The sequence below is a fragment of the Molothrus ater genome, chromosome 8 (genome assembly GCF_012460135.2).
Source record: "Molothrus ater isolate BHLD 08-10-18 breed brown headed cowbird chromosome 8, BPBGC_Mater_1.1, whole genome shotgun sequence".
NCBI classification, from domain to species: Eukaryota; Metazoa; Chordata; class Aves; order Passeriformes; family Icteridae; genus Molothrus; species Molothrus ater.
The window spans coordinates 18,658,790-18,678,522 of NC_050485.2; positions in this window are offsets into that span (position 1 = coordinate 18,658,790).

The window sequence follows — 19,733 nt, forward strand, 5'->3', positions numbered from 1 at the left end:
TTGCTTTAGTGGATGAAGTAATTGAGCAGCGGAGTTATATTAAATCCAGACACATTCAGTATTTAATGCCAATTATGTCCTACTGACAAGGGAGTAGGATGCTGGAGATCTGGCTTATGTCATGCCCTTCCTTTATCCCTTTTTGACAAGATGAAGGTGGAATGACCTTGAATAATGGCACTGCCCCGCTGTTACTTTTGCTATAGTTGGCACATCATATTTTTTTGGTTATTGATGGTTCACAGCTTTCATGTGTTGCAATCAAGGAGTTTTAAGGCTTTTCCCACCATCAGTATTGAATAGAGCTTCCAGCTATCCCTTGCTATTTAATTCCAGATGGGTCGAATCTTTCATACTGCCTGCAGGCACATTGCTAGCTAATGAGTTGCACTGGTCTGAGATCATTGTTACAAGCATTATTTCCTTGGTAAATATTTTTGGTTCAGACCTGAGAAACGGCAGAGGTACAAGCAGTTGAGATTTATAATCTGGCAAGAAGTTTGAAAGTCGAGTTGCAAATAACAATGGTTACATTTGTATTCTCTGTTTACAATCTTCTTCCTGCAAGCATGTTGGAGGCTTTAGCCAAGCAGTGAGCCCTGCCACAAGGCTGGCACATTCCCATTCTGAGTGCACAGGGATGAGCGTCTCGGGGACTTCTTTTCCTGTCTCTGTTGCAGAATCTCAGCCCTTGGCACTCATGAATGCACCAATCCCAACAACCACCCTGGCAGAGATGTGAAAACTTTTTCCTTTCGCAAATGTGAAGGCTGATGAACAAGAAAGGCACTAAAGTGTCAGACATACTTAGAGACTAAAAACACATCCAAATGCTTAGTGAGATTTTTCAGAAGCTCCTAGATGCAGCTCAGGGCAGGACGCAGCCATGGAGAGGCCATGCAGATCTCATCTTCTTCCTCAGCATCAGACCTGTAGCCTTAGTATTGGCGACCTGCTTCTTCTTGGGAGGGCTCCAGTCCCTTGCAGTCCCAGAAAACCTGCACCTGCTTTTGGTTCCTGCTGAGGCTTTCCTGAAGATTCCACCTGGCAACAGTCTGATCCTCCACTTCCTCTGAAGGGATGAACCAATGGCTCCAGTCCTTGCACATCTTTAAATACCTCCTGAAATGATTGATGCCTTGCCTATGGTGGGTCAGAGGTGATGTGAATTAAACAGGAGCTCAGCTCAGGTCCCTACCTTTCTGCTGGCTGCCTGGACTCTGCTGGAAGCCTCTCACAAAGAAAGAGCCTCCAGTCCAAAGGGCAGGTTTGTTGTTGTGTAATACCATCTACATTTTGGGTACAGTCCTGATTCTTTTACTCAAATAAACTATCTTACTGGAGCCAGTATGGTAGAATCTCATCTCAGTTAACCCAGAACACCTCAGCAATTCTAAGGGTTTTTCTAGTTTTAATTTAAAGATATATTTTATTTTTTATGGTATTACACCCAATTTACATAACTTTTCTGACCCCAGTTACCAGCCTAAAACTACTAATCCAAACCAGTGGCAGAATATTGTCAAAAAAATCTGAAAAAACTAAAGTCAATAATTATGAAAACTGGTTAATAGACATAACAATAAGAAACATGCTTCATCCAAATTTCTTATGAAACAGAGGTTTAATAGAATGCAGAGATGGTGAAATGCCAGTTTTCATGTAATTATAGAATATACAAGAAAAATCAGATGGTCTCAGGAACTAGAATAAGATAAATGGGGCAAAAATTATTCAGACAAATATGTGCACAGGAATTAGGCTCAAGAACTGCCCCTTTGGCAGACAGACCATCAGTGGGAACTAACAAAGCTCTGCAGCTCTTAGACACAGGCTATCTCAAAGTCCCCACTACAACACTGCCAGAGGAATGCAGAACTTTTCTCAGGCAGTAGGAAGAAAGGTATTTCCAAGAGAAGAGAGAAATATTCATGCCAGAAAGCAGAAGAGCTTGTCTGTGCACATCTGGTCATCCATAATGCAGCAAAACAGGAGCTACAAGGGTGCTGAGGAAACTGGAGAGACTGTCCTGTGCAAGAGAGCTAAAGCAGCCTGCCTGGCTTGTGCAGCTCAGCAAAGCAGAGGAGAGACAGTGGGGTCACACCTCCCAAACCTCCAGTATGACTGTTGGCAAAAACTGCAGAGAAGGAAGAGCCAAAGAGAAATACTGATACAAGACCTAATAAGCCTGATTTTTACTAGAGGTTTACCTATATTTTACTAGAAATGAGAAGCAGTGGTATTCGGGATCAAGCATTCCAAATGTAGCCAAATTGGAAAAGATATCTACTTTTAGGCTGAGTTTAGTATTTTCAAGTGAATGCTGAGGTTACAATACTCATGTCTGTGATAGTAAGAAAGTGGAGTGGATGAGTCATCTGACTCCATCAGCTCTATATTCCTACCACATTCTATCATCAACCTTTTGAAACACCAAGTGTTGCCCCAACTAGAGGTTTTGTCACATCAAAGCCATCAGCACTTCCTTATCCACAGAAAATTAACATTTTTGAGGGTTCAGATTACATCTCCAGGGACATCCCATCCCACAAAAATGTTAATTCTTGTGACTTTTCCTTCCTCTTGGTTTCTTTACTCCTTTAATTTTTGTCTTAAGATTAAAGGAGAAGCTAAAATATCTATATTTCCCACAGGACAGAGATTCAGAGCTTTCACATGTCTCCCATTAACACTTGTGCACACTGACACAGCTCTGAATTCTTCTTATAGTCTCTGGCAGGAATGGTAACAGGTCAGTGAGAATTGGCTCTGTCTAGTGGTGGTGTACTTGTCTAGGATGCAGACAGAAGGAAAAGATCCATCTGTTCCCTTCTCACCTAAGCTTGCAGAGTGCAGGACAGCTCTCAATGCGTTCCCTGCTCCAGCAGATGTGTCAGGTAAGGGACCAAAGCAGGATTTGCTCAACCTGACCTTTTAGAAGGGAAGTTTGCTTCTCTAACCCTCCACAGTACAGACCCTTCAGAGGTTCAGCTCTGCTCCACCAGTGCTGGCAGTGGCTGAAAGTCACCCAGGAGTGGCACATGGAGAACTCCCCCAACCTGTTACAAGAACAAGTGCTCAGTTTCCAGTCAGACATTATTCTAGGGCCAGAAAGACAGACCTGAAAGCTTAAGTTTGGAGGACTGGAAAACATCACTTTGACAAAAAGAACTTTTCTTGCCTGCTTCTACAAGAGGAAATAGTAGAAGTGAACACCCTCTAAGCCTTTACATCAAATGTCAAGTCCTTTTCATCACCTCCTCTACCCACTAGAAACCAGCACCTTGCCTACTGCAAAGCAAATATCCCCTGGAATGGATCCACATTCCAATATTATGGGGCTGCTGTGACCATTCTGGGATTATGGTGGTATTATTCTACCTCTAGCTGTTTTAATAAATGTTATCTGATTGCCAGGGAAACCCTGAGGAACAGAATAATACTGAATACCCATAGTTCTGAATTCCACCTGCATCTGAGTCAATTGCTATAATATGTAAATTAAGTAGTTAATGATTAAAGCCATTAAGTCTATGACTGGGACATTCTGGGACTAACTATGCCTCTCTGTTCCAGCAGAAACTTGTTTACTCAACATTTTCATTAACAGAGGAAAGTTAACTTGCCTAGAAATAGTGGAAATATTTCCCAAGCTGCCACATCCACCAGTGTGACATTTCTGGGGCAGCCTTGCAGAAGTGACTGTGCACAGACCTGATGTCCTGCAGATGAGCCACCAACTTCTGTCTGAAAACCCCCAGTTTACAAGGCACTTCTCTGAAAGAGAGCTTACAGAACTTTCCTAAAAAACCCGGATGTTTTGGGTTTGCTTATATTAAGGTTTTTCCTGTGTTCATAGTTGTGTTCATTATTTTGTTTTTCTTAAATGTAGCAAACGACACCTTTTTTGCAGCTTCTTAAAAGTCATATTCTAAGTTCTGGGTACAAAGAAGAAATTATCACAAGGAACTTTGTCTGAATGAGACTGTTTCTACATCAACAACAATCTCCAGTATTTCCACTGGATACTCATTAATATTCCTAAATCTACAAAGCTTTTTTTCCTTTTTTTTTTCTTTCTTTCCCTTTTCTTGGCAATTCTTATCCTAGTAAAAGGATAAGAATCTCATCTTTCAAAAGGAGTCCATGTGTACCAGTCCTAGAGCAATGCTCTGGCCATAAAGGTCTGTGCAATGAGGTCTCTTGGCAGGATCACATTCCTCAGCTGCAACCTCCTCATGATAGATCTGGGAATGATTTGGGAAGGGGCAAGAAGAGAGGTGACAATAAGTGCTGAGGATGAGGGGTTCTCAGCCTGAGGAGAGGGGTTATTGAGCAGTGGGGAATGGGATGAGGCAAGTTTCATTTGCAATTGGAATGCTAAAAAGCGCAAAGGATTTTTCCTGGAAAATAAACAATTCTAATTCAAGATACACAATAATGAGCTAAAAGCTAGGTTGTGCCACTCCTAGGAGAAGGAACAGCTATTTGTGCCATAGTTGTTAAAATTATGCAGTCTAAATGAAATCTGTTTTACAGGAATATGCTAAACAAGGTGTCTCACAGGTAAAGATAAGCTTCATCTCAAACCCCTCTGAGAGATGTCACAGTAGTTTGTCATATCACTGTGCATTTGAGCCCTGCTGTGGCGACATGCCCAACGTAGCCAGGACACAATGTGGATGCTTAACCCCCAGAATGGCACCACTTCCTGCACACTATCTTCACCAGCATCCTCACTGAGTGATTCCATTGCCCTCCAGCCCCTGGCACTGCATGCCCGATTGCAGTCCCTGTCCCTGGGCAGCCTGGCCCCTTCTGCAGCTCTGCACTGCATAATGTGATGGGGATTTGGCCCATGAAGGGGGGCACAGCAAGTGGGAGATGTTATTTGCACATCCAGGGCATGGCAGGAGGGCTCAAGCAGCCTTAGGGTCTGCCTGCAGTGGGACAGTGGCCTGGCAGTGCTTCCCAGCTCTTCTGCAAAATCATTTAGCAACAGGAAGGGGCTAAATCCTGTCGATAACCTTTGGTCCCAACTTGGCATATCCCCAGCCAGAACATGGAGTAGCATCCCATCCTACCCCACCCCTCTTCCCCATCTCCTGGGACCCATCTTTCCTGTTGGCCTGGAACCCTGTGACCCCCATCTCCTGCTCCCTGGCCCTGCTCTCCAGCCTTCTCTGAGTGCTTGCACCCTACAAGAGCCTTCCTGACCTTTTCCTCCTGCTAGCACTCTATGCCACACATGGGAGTGGGTGCTGCCAGCCATGGAGCAGGAAATCCAGCTGCCAGTCCATAAAGCAGTGTTCATGGCCTGGAGAGCAGAGTCTGAAGTTAATCAGTCAGCAGAAGGTGCTGTGTGCCACAGGGATACTGCTCCCCTGCACAGAGAAGGCAGCTGCTCTCTTCACCAGATGACTCAGCCTCCTGGGATTCTTTGGACTTGAAAGAATTCAAACCAAACCCTAAAAAGGTTATTAGGTTTGTGCTGGCCAGAAGCCCCATTGTGCTGTGAATTACTGCTACACATGCAGGGAAGGTGGGAAAGCAGGTAGGGTGGAAAAGTTTTTGGCACTTCTCACCACCTCCAGTGAATAATTGACCCAACTGATGGTCATACTATTAATTACTCAGTACTACTAAATATTTTATTCATGATCATGTATAACAATAACATTCTGTACTTCATAGGAGGAATTTCATTTTTCTCTCACAATGCTGAAAGGGACCTTGAGAGATCATCTAGTCTTTTCTCCTGCCCAGGTCAAGATAAGCTTCATCTCAAACTCTTCTGAGAGATGTCACATTTGTTTGTCATGTCACATTCCCTTTCTCAGGGTCTGTCCTGCCAAGTTTTTGACCTACATGATGTCATGGAAAAGGTAATTGTGGGTTCTGCAAAAAATTCAGCAGTCTGCACCAACAGGCAGGGCAGTGCCAGTGGTGACATCAGCTGTCATCTCTGGCAGCCCTCAGCACGGGGATCCCCTGCACCCACCCGACTTGGGGGCTGGAAAACCTTGTCTCCAGCAGCCACTGGGAGCCCACAGAGCCAAGCTGAACTAAGGAAAGGCATGAATTTAGATAGGCTCAATTAAACTGCATTAAGGTGAATCCACTTTGGGGAGAGCAATGCTACTGGAATGCTGCAGCTGCAGACAGCTGTGTGCCACGAGACATCTGTGTGTTCTGCAGACAGCTGTGTGTCCTGAGCCAGCTGTGTACCCCACAGACAGCTGTGTGCTCTGACATAGCTGTGCACCTTGAGATAACTGTGCCCTGCAGAGCTGAGCACCCAGGCAGAGCTGTGTGCCACACTGTGCCCTGTGAACACTGGGACAGCCTGCAGACAGCTGTGCATCCTGCAGACAGCTGTGTGCCATACAGCCAGCTGTGCTCCCTGCAGTCAGTCCTGCACACAGCTGGGCTGCAGAGGAGCCTTCTGCTCACCACCACCATGCAGAGTGCCAGCCCTCAGGCATGCCAGTAAAGCTGCTTGCCAGGGGCTTCTCCACCTCATTCCTGGCAGAATGAGCTTGCTTAGGAAGTACCTATGATGTAAGAGCACAGGACGTTAATAAGACAAGCTCAATTTGAGGAAAATTATGTGATTCCACACAGAACTCAACTTGCAACTTTTTTTCCTGAGGAGTTTTATGTGGTCTTTGCATTGCAAAGGAAAAGCTTAGAAATGTGACTTTGAAAGGCACTAGAAGAGATCATTGTGCTTCTCTTAAGGATGGAAAACAGTTTTTCCTTTACAAGCTTGGTCTGTAATTACCTGTTCTTTGACTTCTTTCTTTTTGCATTGGTTACAAATACTGGTAGACAAACAGGCCTCCATTTCTAGGACTTCTCTGTAGACACATGAATAGAGGCAGGGAACAGGCTACTATTAATAACACACTCACAGTTTTCTGCACTTTTATTTATTATCTAGCTACCTGTAGCTACAGATGTGTCTTTTACGATACCTGTAAAATATTTGTATGAGGGGAATCATGAAGTCGAAGTGGCAAAAGTGAGGAAGAGGATTTGCCGTTAAAGATTTTATCCTAAAAATTCCACAAATCTTGTGGATGAATGGAACTTTTAGGATAAAATCTTTAATGGCAAATTACTTCAGACATTTTCTCAGCCTTCTCCACGACTGTACACGTTCGTTCTGATTTTAAATATATTCCTTTTGAATCTCTGTGAGGTCTTATCTGCCTGAGGTGTCTGATCAGTCCATGGTGCTCTGCCTTCTTCCACAGGGAAAGTATCCTGGAGAGAGATCCTGCTTGCAGACAGCACCCTTGAGTGCTCCCTGTGGCCTGCAGAGACTGAGCTACCCCTCCATGCTCCACACCCACGTGAAAATGGTCTCCCACCTCAATTTTTCACTTCCCTGTTATTCATGTCCCGGGGCCTAGAGGGGGTGAGGACTGTGAGATAGAGGAAAGATTTGTCAACGCCTGCCAAATTTCCATGAAGAAGGAAAATTCAGCCTGGCTTAGGTATCCAGCTGTGGGGAGTTGATCACAGCTGTGCTGCTGCTGATGATGCAGAGCTGAACAACCTCCCTGCAGGGAAGGCTGATGTTCCCCTCACCTGTGCTCGGGAGCTGAGGCAGCTCCTCACACGGAGCATCCTCTTCTGCAGTCCCATTCCTGGCACCTGGCTTCCCTTGCCCTGGTGCTGGGCACCCAAGGCTCCACCTGCAGGGCAGCAGGGCTCTCAGCTCTTCTTTCTCTCCTGCCAGCGTGGCTGGAAGCCTCTAGGAACGGGCTTGCAGGGCAATCTCACAGTCCGAATACCTCTCGGGATCTGGGCTCGTTTTGGTCCCTTGATCAAGGGCTTGCTAAGTCAGTGACATGCCCTTGGGAAACAGCATCATTAGATGCATTGTAAAGTGCACCTGAATTCGATGTTTGCAGCTTTGCAGTACCTGTGATGCCTTATTTAACAAATTCAAATGTATCTGCTCTTTCAATAGACCCTTCTCAGGGCTATTGTTGTGCAAATCTGGAGTAGCTCTTCGAATGTCACTTAAATTACTCTCAGTTTATACAGTGGGATCAGAATTTATTCCACAAGGTTTTGCACTAGATCCTGTTACAAATGATGGAAATTTTGAATGCAAGGAAAAATCCATTAAATGTGAGAAGAATTTTACAAACAGAGTCCTTTTTAATGGGGAATAAGTGGAGTTCTAGATTATTTATTAGGAATGCTTTTAGATGCAGTCAAAATTTTACTGCTCTGGCAGTAAAGGGATTCAAACAAACATACAAAGGATTGCAAGTCCAAGAAAAAACTACAACTTATTAACAATAAATTAGACTGTTTAATGTGAGAAAGCTTAATAATGTTGGAATCCTTCCCTGTATACCTTTAAAAATCACACTGGATGACAAATTTCTGCCTACCTGCTGTGTGTGTATGGACAAGAGGGAAGGAAGGGAAAATGTCCAGTGTTACCCCCCTGACCCAGGGGGATAACAAGGTTATTCACAAATGAAACTTAACTCAAGAAGGAGAGATCTGTAGAAAACTTTAAAAATCCGGGATAGTTTTTCATGGCTCACCACAAACCTGGGCCCAATGTTATGCTGCCCAGGTGACACAGAAGTGATTTTCTGACCTGAAAAACAGAGGACTAAAAATCTCCCAGTATTCCTCCCACCACCATGTAGCTACTCCTTTTTAGTCCCTTTCCACACTCAACCAAATTTTCCTTGCCAGCGTTCACAGCTAAATGTCTCCATGCTGGTTTCCCCTGCAGAGACCTTCTACAGAAATAAACCCCTAATATTGCAGAAATAAAGCCAGACAGGAGCATGGTCGCCCTCCTGTTTTAGCACAGGCAGCCCTTCAGAGACTCTGCATTCCCAGCAATCCCTCTGGAATGAGCTGGCTTTTAGCCAAATGCAGCCTGGCTAAGTCCTTTGCATATCTTTGGGCTGCTGTGAAAACCGATCCTTAGATCTTTAGCTGCCCACTGCCAAGGTCAGCTTTGTCCCCTTGTTTTCCATCTAAAATTTGGAAGCCTGTTTCCCCTAGCCTGAAGGCAAATTGTGGGTGCGTCCCCCTAATCCTAGAGTCTCCAGCTGTCGACCAAGAAAAAAAAAACAGGGAGAAAAGTGCCAAGTGCTCCACTGCCCCTGAGCTGTGCCAAAATCAAAGCTGTGCATACAGTGTTTTGACTGAGAAATCAACACATTATAAAATAAAAAATTCTCCCAACAGGAATCTTGTGCTTGAAGGTCTATTCCTTCTTTCAGATTTAGGATAAGCATTGTGCTCTGTCTGTGCTCTACATGAGAAGATGTTAAAAATATCTTGGTTTTGAAAATGAAAGATTTACAGAGCCAGAAATATCCAAAGTGTTTTTACAAATCCAGGAAAAGATTTAAAACCTCATCATATTTAAATGCTTTTAATTCTAAACACAGACAGGAGGGTCTCTTGAAGCTTTCTCATTTACTTATCCAATTTTCTTCTGTAAGTGTAATGAGTTTAGAGAGGAAATATTTTGTTTTCCTGCTAAATTCCAGGAATCCCACTTTAATGGCATTTTTCAATTCAGCCAAATATACATCATTGTTAGTGTGGGCTCTGTAATCTAATCAAACCATCTAGTTATCTGACATGATGGATGGAAAGTAGGAATATTATATTTGCTTTCCCATTGAAGGGAAAGGGCCAAATATTGCTCCCTCTACCAGCACTTCAAATTCAGTCTATCCCTTGTTATTCTCCTCTTGATGTACTTGAGAGTGGAATTTAGCCCTTAGGGTTAACTAATGCCAAAGGCAAATCATTTGCTTTGCTAATGAGCCAGCGAGCTTCCCTTCTTCACAGCTACACAAACAGCAATCACTTCATTACACTTTCAGATAGCTGCATTTTTCTAAAGAAAGAAAATATAATTAGGCAGTATGATAGTAATCGTGCCCTGGAATAGCTCAGTGCTTTTGATAAAATTACCTGTATTTGAAACATTTTAAATCAGATTATTCCATTACTGAATGCTGTATAGATAAGAGGCCTCTGCCTAAGATCAGGGTAAAGTCAGAAAGTTTTCTAACAAAGACTACTTTATATCTGAAAGCCATATATATACATTTGTGTGTATATATATATAAAAAAAGACTGCTTTTGGATATCATTCATCAAAACAAATTTAGATGAAATATTTGTCCTGGAAACTTACATTTTTCTGTTCTTTCACCTTTGCTTTATATATTGCTTTTCCACACAAAGAAATTTCACATACAAACAAAAAAATGGACCAGTTTCAAATCTCTTGGTGCAATATATCTTTATTGTTGGGCAAGATGTATCCCAGTACACTCAGCTAAATCCAAGGTACAGCTACTCTCAAATACATTTTAAGATATAGCATTTGGCAATAAAGGTCTATTTTAGACACATAAGGCAGTTTTTCTGAATTTCATTGCAGTCTATTGCTTACCACACATGGTATTAAAATCTGAATTGTATTTATGACCAAATATTACCAAAAGCTCCACACTCCAAATCCCTTTTGGGAATCATCTTAGCTTAAGTGTCTAATCATTATGAATTCCTGAGCCATTGAAAAACCTCCACACTGCCCTTGCTAAAGCTGACTGCTTTCCAGTGATCTGTGAAATAAACCCATTTTTCATGAAGCAGTTTTTCAGAGGACATTTCATATTCTTTATGAGAGAATTGTTGACTAAGAAAAGGTAGTTCCTTCCAAATGGAAAAATTACAGAAGCCAATTTTTACATTTTTTTTAGGGGAAAGCTCCAAAATGAAATGTTTCAAAAGTACTGACACAACCTATTTAAAGAACTCAGAGAAAGATTCATGTTTCTTTTTGAAAAAAAAATTTCAGAATGTCTTTTAAAATAATTTTTAACATAGAAAAGCATTTCAAGGCTTACAAATCGAAAGCAAAATGAAGAGTTCTGAATCTTTTTCATACATGGTCCTTAAGCAATTTGTCTTTATGTGTTTCATTTTAGAATAGAAATGTTTTTGACATCTCATTTGAGTTTCCCACAAGACACAAAAGCCAGATCCTAGCTCAGTCACAGCCTCAGATCGAGGAGTATATGGTTTCTAAGGAATGAAATCTAGCTTTTGGCACCAATTCACCAAGAATACACAAGTGACACGTGTAATACTAGAAGTTACTTCCTTAAGCTATTTTTTTCTCCACTACCATTAGGTATTTTCCTCAAAAAAAACCTCTTCTAATGTAGTGCATGTTTCTCTAATCTCATACGTGTTTAAATGGACAAAATGCATCTCATTTTCTTTATTAACAAAAGATATTTTTTTCTGCCACTTGATCTGGTAGAGCAATTTAAACCCACCTTAAATTCATCATTAAAAAATCCTGGTGTGACTGTTTGCCATGATTTCAGCGTGGGATTGACACTTAGCACAGGTGAAAATCAGGATACCCAGAGCTAAGCTCTGTGTTTTGCACAGCTCCACTGCTGCTGGATGGGCTCTGACACAGCAAAGCCTCCAGGGATGCACCACTCTGAGCGCAGCCTCAAGCACATCCTCACCTCAGAGGACTGCCTGGAGACAGCACAACAACCCACAGTGCTGGAGTTACTGCAGCCCTGCCTGCCCTGAGCCTTTAGCATTGCTCAAAGTGTCAAGTCCTATTTCTGGCAGGAGGGAAGAAAGTCCAGTGCTGTTGTGAGTCGCTGTTTTTGCTGCAATTTGCACATTTGCAAAGAAAAGCAAAACGCCTTTTGCTAAACGCGGCAGGGCGAAGCTCTGGTCCCTTTCCAAGCAGCTCAGTGCACAGGTGGCCCTGCCTTTGCAGCTGCTTTGCAGGCTGTGACCCAAAGCTTAGGTGTTGTATTCCTCACAAGTTCTCTCTCCATTCTGTGCTCACCTGTGTCACAGCTCACAGGGGCAGGAGGGCCCAGCCACCTTGATGGTAGGGGTACCAAGCTGTGTAAGGTGCACAGGGGGTTACATCCTTGTGCCAGGAGGCACTGCCTGGCTAAACCTGGGCAGTCACTCTGCTGCCTCCTTCCAGAGGTTATTGAGACAGCCTGTGCCATAAAGGCTGCCTGCAGAGCTCAGCTCAGGGCTGGGGGGATGCCTTCACTCCCCAGTGTGTGCTTTCAGCCCCCAGTGCTGATTACGGCGCTAGCAGCCTGTGCTGTACGTGCTGGCCTCGGGCCAGCAAAGTACTTCACCACATGCCCAGCTTTCAGTAGACAAGTCACTACTGCTTGTGTTACAACTTCAGGCCAAGCACGTGCTTCAATGTTTTGCTGAATTAAAGTCACGGGCAGCACTTAGGAGACTTTTGCATTTGACCTCTGCTGCACCCACTGTAACCCCTGACTCAGATGCTTTTCATCTGTTGTGGATGTCTGAAGCTCACAAGAGGACCATGAAATGGCTGTGTTTGCCCAATGGATCCACAACTGACCGGGTTATTTATTCCCTGGAAATGCTCTCTCAGAGGTGAAAGCAGAAAGGTCAGGTGCAGATAGGAATTTTTCAAGCTAGGTCTATTGCCCTTGCAGAGTTTATGCCTCCTCATTGGTCCTGCTCTCAAGACAAGCAATACTTTCCAGATTGGAAAAATGAATTTCTGTAAAGAAGTTCCTCCTTTAATGATCTTCTTGCAGCTGCCACACCTAGAGCAATAGCCATGTCTGCTGTCATCAATAGAAGGATCCTGGTGACTTTCTTTTTATGGTGTGTCTGAGAGCAGGACAGAATTGTAATTGCAATTCCATGTTCCTGACAACTTCCAGATTTCATATTGAAAGATATTTTTACCTATAATTTGTTTTATCTTTTCATCATCCTTGGGAAAGCAAAGCTGTTGGCTCTGTTCTGGGGTTAGCATCACTGTGCTGTGAGCTGACCCACCCACACAAAGTCTGCTGTAAACTGCACCCTCACGAGCAGGGCTTGGCTGAGGGGATCTGAAGAGCAAAGCTGTCTGGACACCAGGAGGGGCCTGACACAAGGCATAACAAAACCTAATTCTGCAGCTACCTCCAGGCACACTCAGCCCCTGCCAAGAGGCATCTCAACTCTCCTCCTGGGGTATGTGAGAGCAGTTAAACACCTTTTGCTCTGGGAGTGTTTCCTACCAAGGCTGGCCAAGGCAGTGGAGCATGCCAGTGCCACTGCTTCCCAGAAAGACAATGGAAAGGATCACGTGTTAACCACGTCGGACTGAAAGCCAAGTCCTTCACAAATCCAGCCAAGGGATGGAAACTCTCAGACCTATGAAGCCATAAGCTTGAGGTCTCACAGACTATGTCCAGCTGGTCTGAGGTGTTCATCTATCTGCAGTGATAACATTACTCAACTCCCAAGCATCAGAATTTTGCCTTGCTGCTTTTTCCCAAGCAGCCCAATATCTCCCTGTTCCCAAACTGGCTGATGGACTCTCTATCACCTCTGTTTGCCCTGTAATTCTCATCTACCTGGAGATAGTGAAAAGTCTCCTACAAATCATGTTCATTACTTAGGCCCTTTCCTTGCTGCTGAAGACAAAAAAGCCAAAGAAGAAAATAATTGCACTCGGTTATCTCAGTATGAAAGCATTCACAGGGCATCTATAGCATCTAATTATAGCATCTAATATCCTTAATACAGCAAACCCTTTCAGTGATACTGCCCAGACTGGTCCTTGTCTACACTAAAATCACAGTCCTTCACCCATGAAGTTTTATAAAAGCTTCTGGATTTATTTTAGAGGCAGAACTTTATCTGCTGGTTGCTGAAAAGGAAAGATTTTACCTATATAGACCAGTATACACAATATTTGTGCTACACACAGGCATGTATGTGCATGGAGTGTACTATGACGAATTTAGGACTGTTCTCAGATGTGCCTAAACTGGTTACAGCCCTAAACCTGTACCAGCCCTGCAGCCTTGAGGTTTGAGTGTAAAACCTGCAGGCACAGTTGGGACCAGCTACTGGCACAACACAAGGCCTTAAGCCCAGGAGGCACAAACCTGCCCAGGAGCTTGTGAAAAAACATAAATCTGTTTATGGCCCACTTCAGGTGCCACTTTACTGCAAATAAACAGGAACCTTCATACAGTAAAATGCAGGTCACAGAGAGTGGGATTTCTAATTCACAGAACATCTTAAATGAAAGCAGCTTTGCCTTAAGTCAGGAAATGTCATTGTGGTTTGATTCCATGACAGCATGGGCTAAAGCATCTTGGAGCTGTCTCTGCATATCTTTGCAGTGCATTATGTGTGAAGGTATATAGATGCAGAGATGGATGATGTACATGGGCATCTCTGCGTGTCTGTCTCCACATATGTATGTATGGATGTAAATGAACAGGGAGATTTCACAGCAGGTCTGTCTGTAATAAATCTTGCTCCTTTAGAAACCATTTGGATCTTATCCACTGTCTAAATGAAGATAAAAGTGATTTTTTTTTTCAGGATTCAGATAGAAGTTTTCAGTTCAGAAGAATTCAGTTTTCAGGGGCAAAAAAAACCCAAACAATTTAAGAGAATTCAAAGAGTGACTTAGAAATGCCAGTGAGCATGCAAAAATTATATTATCCCAGGGCAGGATTGAGATACAATGGCCAGCAGCCAGCTTGAAACCACACACAGCTCTGCAGGGCTGTTCACCTCTCTTGGAGATGGAGAGGGCTCCAGAGCAGCCATACCAGGGCTGGAGATGGCTGTGAAAAGTGTGATTTAAGTTCCAATACTCATTCCCCTTTTTTAACAATTAAATGAGGTGCAACAGCAAGGTATCATAAAAATACCAGTGCTGAGATTCCTAATTTTTCTCTCAAGCAGGCATCTGGATTACCAAGTGTGTCTGCAGAGTGCAAAGCCATGCTGCTTGTGTGTGGGGACTGGGTAATCCCAATACAACTGGCTAGTGACCAGAAATGATGCAGGAATTATTAGCAAACATCTGCTTCCCTGTCATATCCTGCACTATCTGCATTCCATCTGCTTTGGCTGGACATAACTTTTGTATAAATGTCTTGTGAATTGGTCCCTTTGGGAGTCATTTTACTTTTAAAAGTATATGACAAGTGATGGAGGGAAAAGGGCTAAATAAATCTGTTGTGGTGATTGCATTCTGCATTACTGGCACTTCTTGAACACTTTTGAGAGAAGACATTTCTTTGCTTAGTTACTTTACTGAATGAAATAATTTCTTCTGCTTGGGGAACAAAGATTTATTTATCTCCAATAATGTAAAAGGTCATTCTTCACTGGGCCTATAAACTGGATCATTCTTTTGGCAGCAGCTGCTGCTAAGCTATTAATGTCACTGGTAACATGAGAAAAGAAATAAACAGAAATGTCTTCAAAAAGCTAGGAGAACTGGAAATGGATGTAAATTAAAGTATGTGAACATGCAGTCTTATCTCCTGCACTCTAGGATTTATTCTCCAGTGTTCTCCATGTCCAAGGGTGTCCATCTGATGTGCAGCTGGCAGGTCTGGTCCAAGCCAGCCTGAGGAGCACCCTGGGAGTGCCAACCTTGCACTTTGCTAATCTGGGATTATTTCTGCCTTGTGCCTGCAGGAGCCCAGGATTCCCCAGCCAGAGTGCAGGGAGGGTGGGCTGACAGCACTGCGAGGCAACTCAAGGTAGAGACAGGGAAGGAAGGAGGAGGGGAGAGGGGAGGTGAGAGTGCTCACCCAGCCATGTCAGCAGAGACCTGGATCCATGGCTGGTGTGGGGAAAGCCCACCAGAGATCAGGGATCTTCCCCTCAGCAGAAGAAAACTCCTAAAATGATTCCCTTCCCTCTACAAACCTAAAATTTGCTGAGTTTACCAGGCTCACCAAAAATCCACTACAATCCAGCATCTGTTCAGCAATTCCTCAGCCAGTTCTTCATTTCTCTTGTGTCACCATCTCATGCACACCCTTCAGAGTGCCATTAGGAAGAGAAATTCAAGAGACCTACTTCAGTGGCTTACAAGTGCTTATTCCAGGCTATCTCTGCTCTTCAGAAGTCACGCTTCCTCACTCCCTATCTCTCAGCTGGGCTGGAATTCAAGCTGACTCTGGCAAGCCCTTTGAAACATCAGCTGTGGGCACAAGCAGCAGCCCCAGCTGCCTGTGCTCTTCTGCATGAAAAAACTTTTCTGAATCAGCTTTGCTCCTCTGCATGTTATCAGGAAATAGGAATGTTTGTGATTATGTCTGGTGAAAACTAGTGCTGGAGAAATAGTAGTGAGTAGGCAGCCTGGGTTTGTGGCAGATAAGCACAAGGAGTTGTACTGATTAGCCAGTGTTTATCCAAGTTATTCTAACTTCTACAGTGAGCAAAATGAAGCTGCAAATCTCTCAAGCCCAAACTTCCTCCAGAGGTTTGTGACTGGTTTGGAAATGCCGCAAATGAAGCCTGGTTAGAAACAAAAATCTGTATAAAAATACTCTCCCTAAGCTCAGACTTTGCAGTTCACAGGAGCATGGATGAAGATTAGAGGACCCTGGCATGCTAGCACCAGCCCTGTGTAAGGAAATCAGCAGTAGATATTGAGAAAATTCAGAGGAGAGAAGACAGAAAACTGAGCATTTTGAACCTTAGTTGACTTAAAGGAGTAATTTCAGAAGGGGAAAACCTGAGGCTTGCCAAATTGCCTGGGACATCTGCATCAATATCCCAACTCTGGTTATATTCAGAACCAGGTGCTCCTAAGGAAGAGGGAAACTGCCCGCTGGGGAACCTGCTTACTAATTTACTTTATTAGTAGTTGTCTGCCAACATTATAACTGTCCCCAAACTCTTGTTTATGAAAATGCATTAATATAATAGTGTATATTCCCATAGCTTTGAGGAGCATCCTATTTTACTCTGAACCTCTCTATCTCCAGGCATCAAATGCAACATGTGGAGAAGCCATTCCTCCAGATACAATCAAATGTTCTGACTCAATTCCACAGTGTATTTGTGCACATCCAGGATGTTCCTGTGTTAAGAGACACAGCAACAGAAGCTCTGTGATGATCTGGCTTCTATACAGCTCTCACAGGCCTGTCTTCTATAACATTCCTATTTTCCTATTAACTTCTATAACTCCTATTTTTTTATCTCTGCTGTGAAACAAGTCCCACTGTTTTCAGTGTCTTCTTGCTCAACATGATTTCCTAGGATGTAATCTTAATCTCTCTTCCTGCCTCTAATCACACTTGTGATTCCAGAGCTTCCTTTTGGGACAGTATCCCCAGTGATAGATGGGATAGCTCCATGCTATTGAGTGGATTATTGTCCATCCTATCAGCAGTGCTGAAAGGAGCAGTCCTGCAGGCTGTGCACATCAAGCAGCCCATTCTTGGCACTGTGTTGGTACTCTCAGCCTGACAGCCTGACAGCTTTCCTTTCACTACAAGGAAATACTCTTTGGCCTAATGCTTTTCTGTTGGAGCTATGTGAGATAGGAGTACGAGGCCTGTGCAGCAAGCACCCTGGTACTGATGGAATTATAAACTAAAAGAGTACTTTCTTCTTTGGTAGCCTTGCTGCATTCAGAAATGGTTTGAAGGGCTTGGAGGGGAGCTTGGAAACTGGGCCCTCACCAAGGGGTCACTTTTTCTGTAGCAAGGGTAACTCATTTTAAGGCCAGCTCTGTAACCCCGCAACAGCTTTGGTAATGGTATGGGGGGTTTTTACTTATGGATGAGATGTGCAACCTTCAATGTGAATGAGATTATATCAAAATAAAGGTGTCTTACTTTGGCACTACATATCCCCAGGTGGCTCTTGGAATGAGCAATCCATCTTGAAGGTGCATTTCTACAAGGAAAACAATATTCAGCAGTTGTGTGAGATATGTACCACTTCCATGTTCCCTTAAAGCAGCATCATGTGTGTAGACAAATCCTGTGCCAACAAAGGTTTCATTTTTTAATGTGTTTGGGAAGGGAATGACAGGCAGATGGATTGGTTGCTTGATGTTTGCTGTTCAAAGTAGATCTTCACTTTGGACAGGGACAAATGTGACTTTTCTTCTCCCCTATATCCTCCCTCCCCTATATTTCTTTCTTTTTTTATTTTTCTGCTTCAGATATGGGGGTTTTTTTGAAAACTGAAATACAAACCTGAAACTTTTATTTAGAACACTTTTTAAAAAGCCACTCACCGTTTTCTTTCCCTTTCTATGAACCTTCTTGAAAAACAGAAGAAAAGAAGAAGATTACAATTTTTTTTTCACAAAGCCAACTAGTATTTTTATGAAACACATTTGACTTCTCTCTCCAGATCTCAAGGGACATTTCAGAAACAAAGGCAAGGCAGAGATGAGGGACCTTTGAAATCTTTTCTGATCATTTAGTAAAGGAATAAGCAGGCCCCAGATCACTTCATCTATACATCCTCTCTGTCATCCCTGACCTGAACCTCATCAAACACAGGGACCGGGGGTGGGGAGCACAGACCCTGCCAAAGCTGAGTGGTCTCACTTGAAAATCACTGTATAGCTTAACTCGTGCCTTCTGACCTACCAGAAACATATGAATAAGTAAAATAAAATCATTTGCAAGGGAAGAAGGAATAGTCTTATGTCCAAGCAGAATCTTACAGTAAGAAAAATAACAATTCCAGACTGCAAGTCGCCATGCTGAAATCAGGCAAAAAAGAGATGTGCTTAGAGACTGGGAGCAGCATTTGTGTTCTGGCCTTGGCTCCAGGTTTTGCTGTGGATGGTGTAAAGGCAGTGAAGGCTGTTCCCAGCCCCTGGAAGGCGGCAGGGCACACACTGGGGCAGGGGTGTTCCTGCTGTGGGCAGCCGGCTCCTCCCTGCAGGACAGAGGGGGCTGCAGGACACGTCTGCATCACCACCCACTCACTGCTACCTTTGTCTGCCTCTGCCGGGGGAAAGCTGCCCCTGGGCACCGTGGGGACCACAACTGCTTTAAAGTCTGGCTAAAGGTAACAGTGTCACCACCTGCTTGATTTCCCCAGGTTGTAAAATGATCCGTAAACAGCGCAGATTATTTCCATCTGCTGGGGCAGGAGGGGGCAGGAGGCCCTTCTTTATGTTCTCTTTACCAGCCTGTGTACTGAGGGAGCTCAAATGGCTGCAGAAGTTCTCCATGAATGGAGGCACTGCACTGAGTTATAGCTCATTTTCAGACAGCTCCGTGTCCACTCTCACAAAGACTGCTTTTTTGCCTGAGAAGTTTTTCTATCAGAAGATGTGGTTTCAAGTGAAAATAATATTTGTGGGGAGGAAAAAGGGACCTGCTCATTGTGACAGATGTTTTTCAATATTCCAGGGAGATGAAATGAAGCAAAAAGAAAACTTGCCTCCACTTGAGCTTTGGACCAAAATAAAGTTATTTTGTTTCAAAACATTCATTTGAGATGGAAAAAGCTGCTCTCATCAGTTTTGTTTTGTTTTTTTTTTAAATCTAATGCCTCAAAAATGTTGTTTCCATATCTTAATTAAATTCTTTCTCTTTAAAATGGTTTAGTAATTTGGCCTGCTGGTTTTGTTCAAACAGGAAGCAAATTGTAAAGCAATTAGGTTTCCTGCAACAGAACTGGCCTTCCCCTTGGTCACTGATAGCAGAAGGACACAGAGGTGGGTGGCCCAGGCCAAGACAGTGGCTTGCAGACCTTCCACCTCAAGCTCTAAGACCTCAGACAGGAAAGCTAAAAAATGCAGCCTGTGTTTCATTTAAAGGGTTCAAGGCAGCCCAGCTCCACAGGTGCTCATGGTGCTGAGCTCTGGCTCCTTTTCACGGTAGGAATCA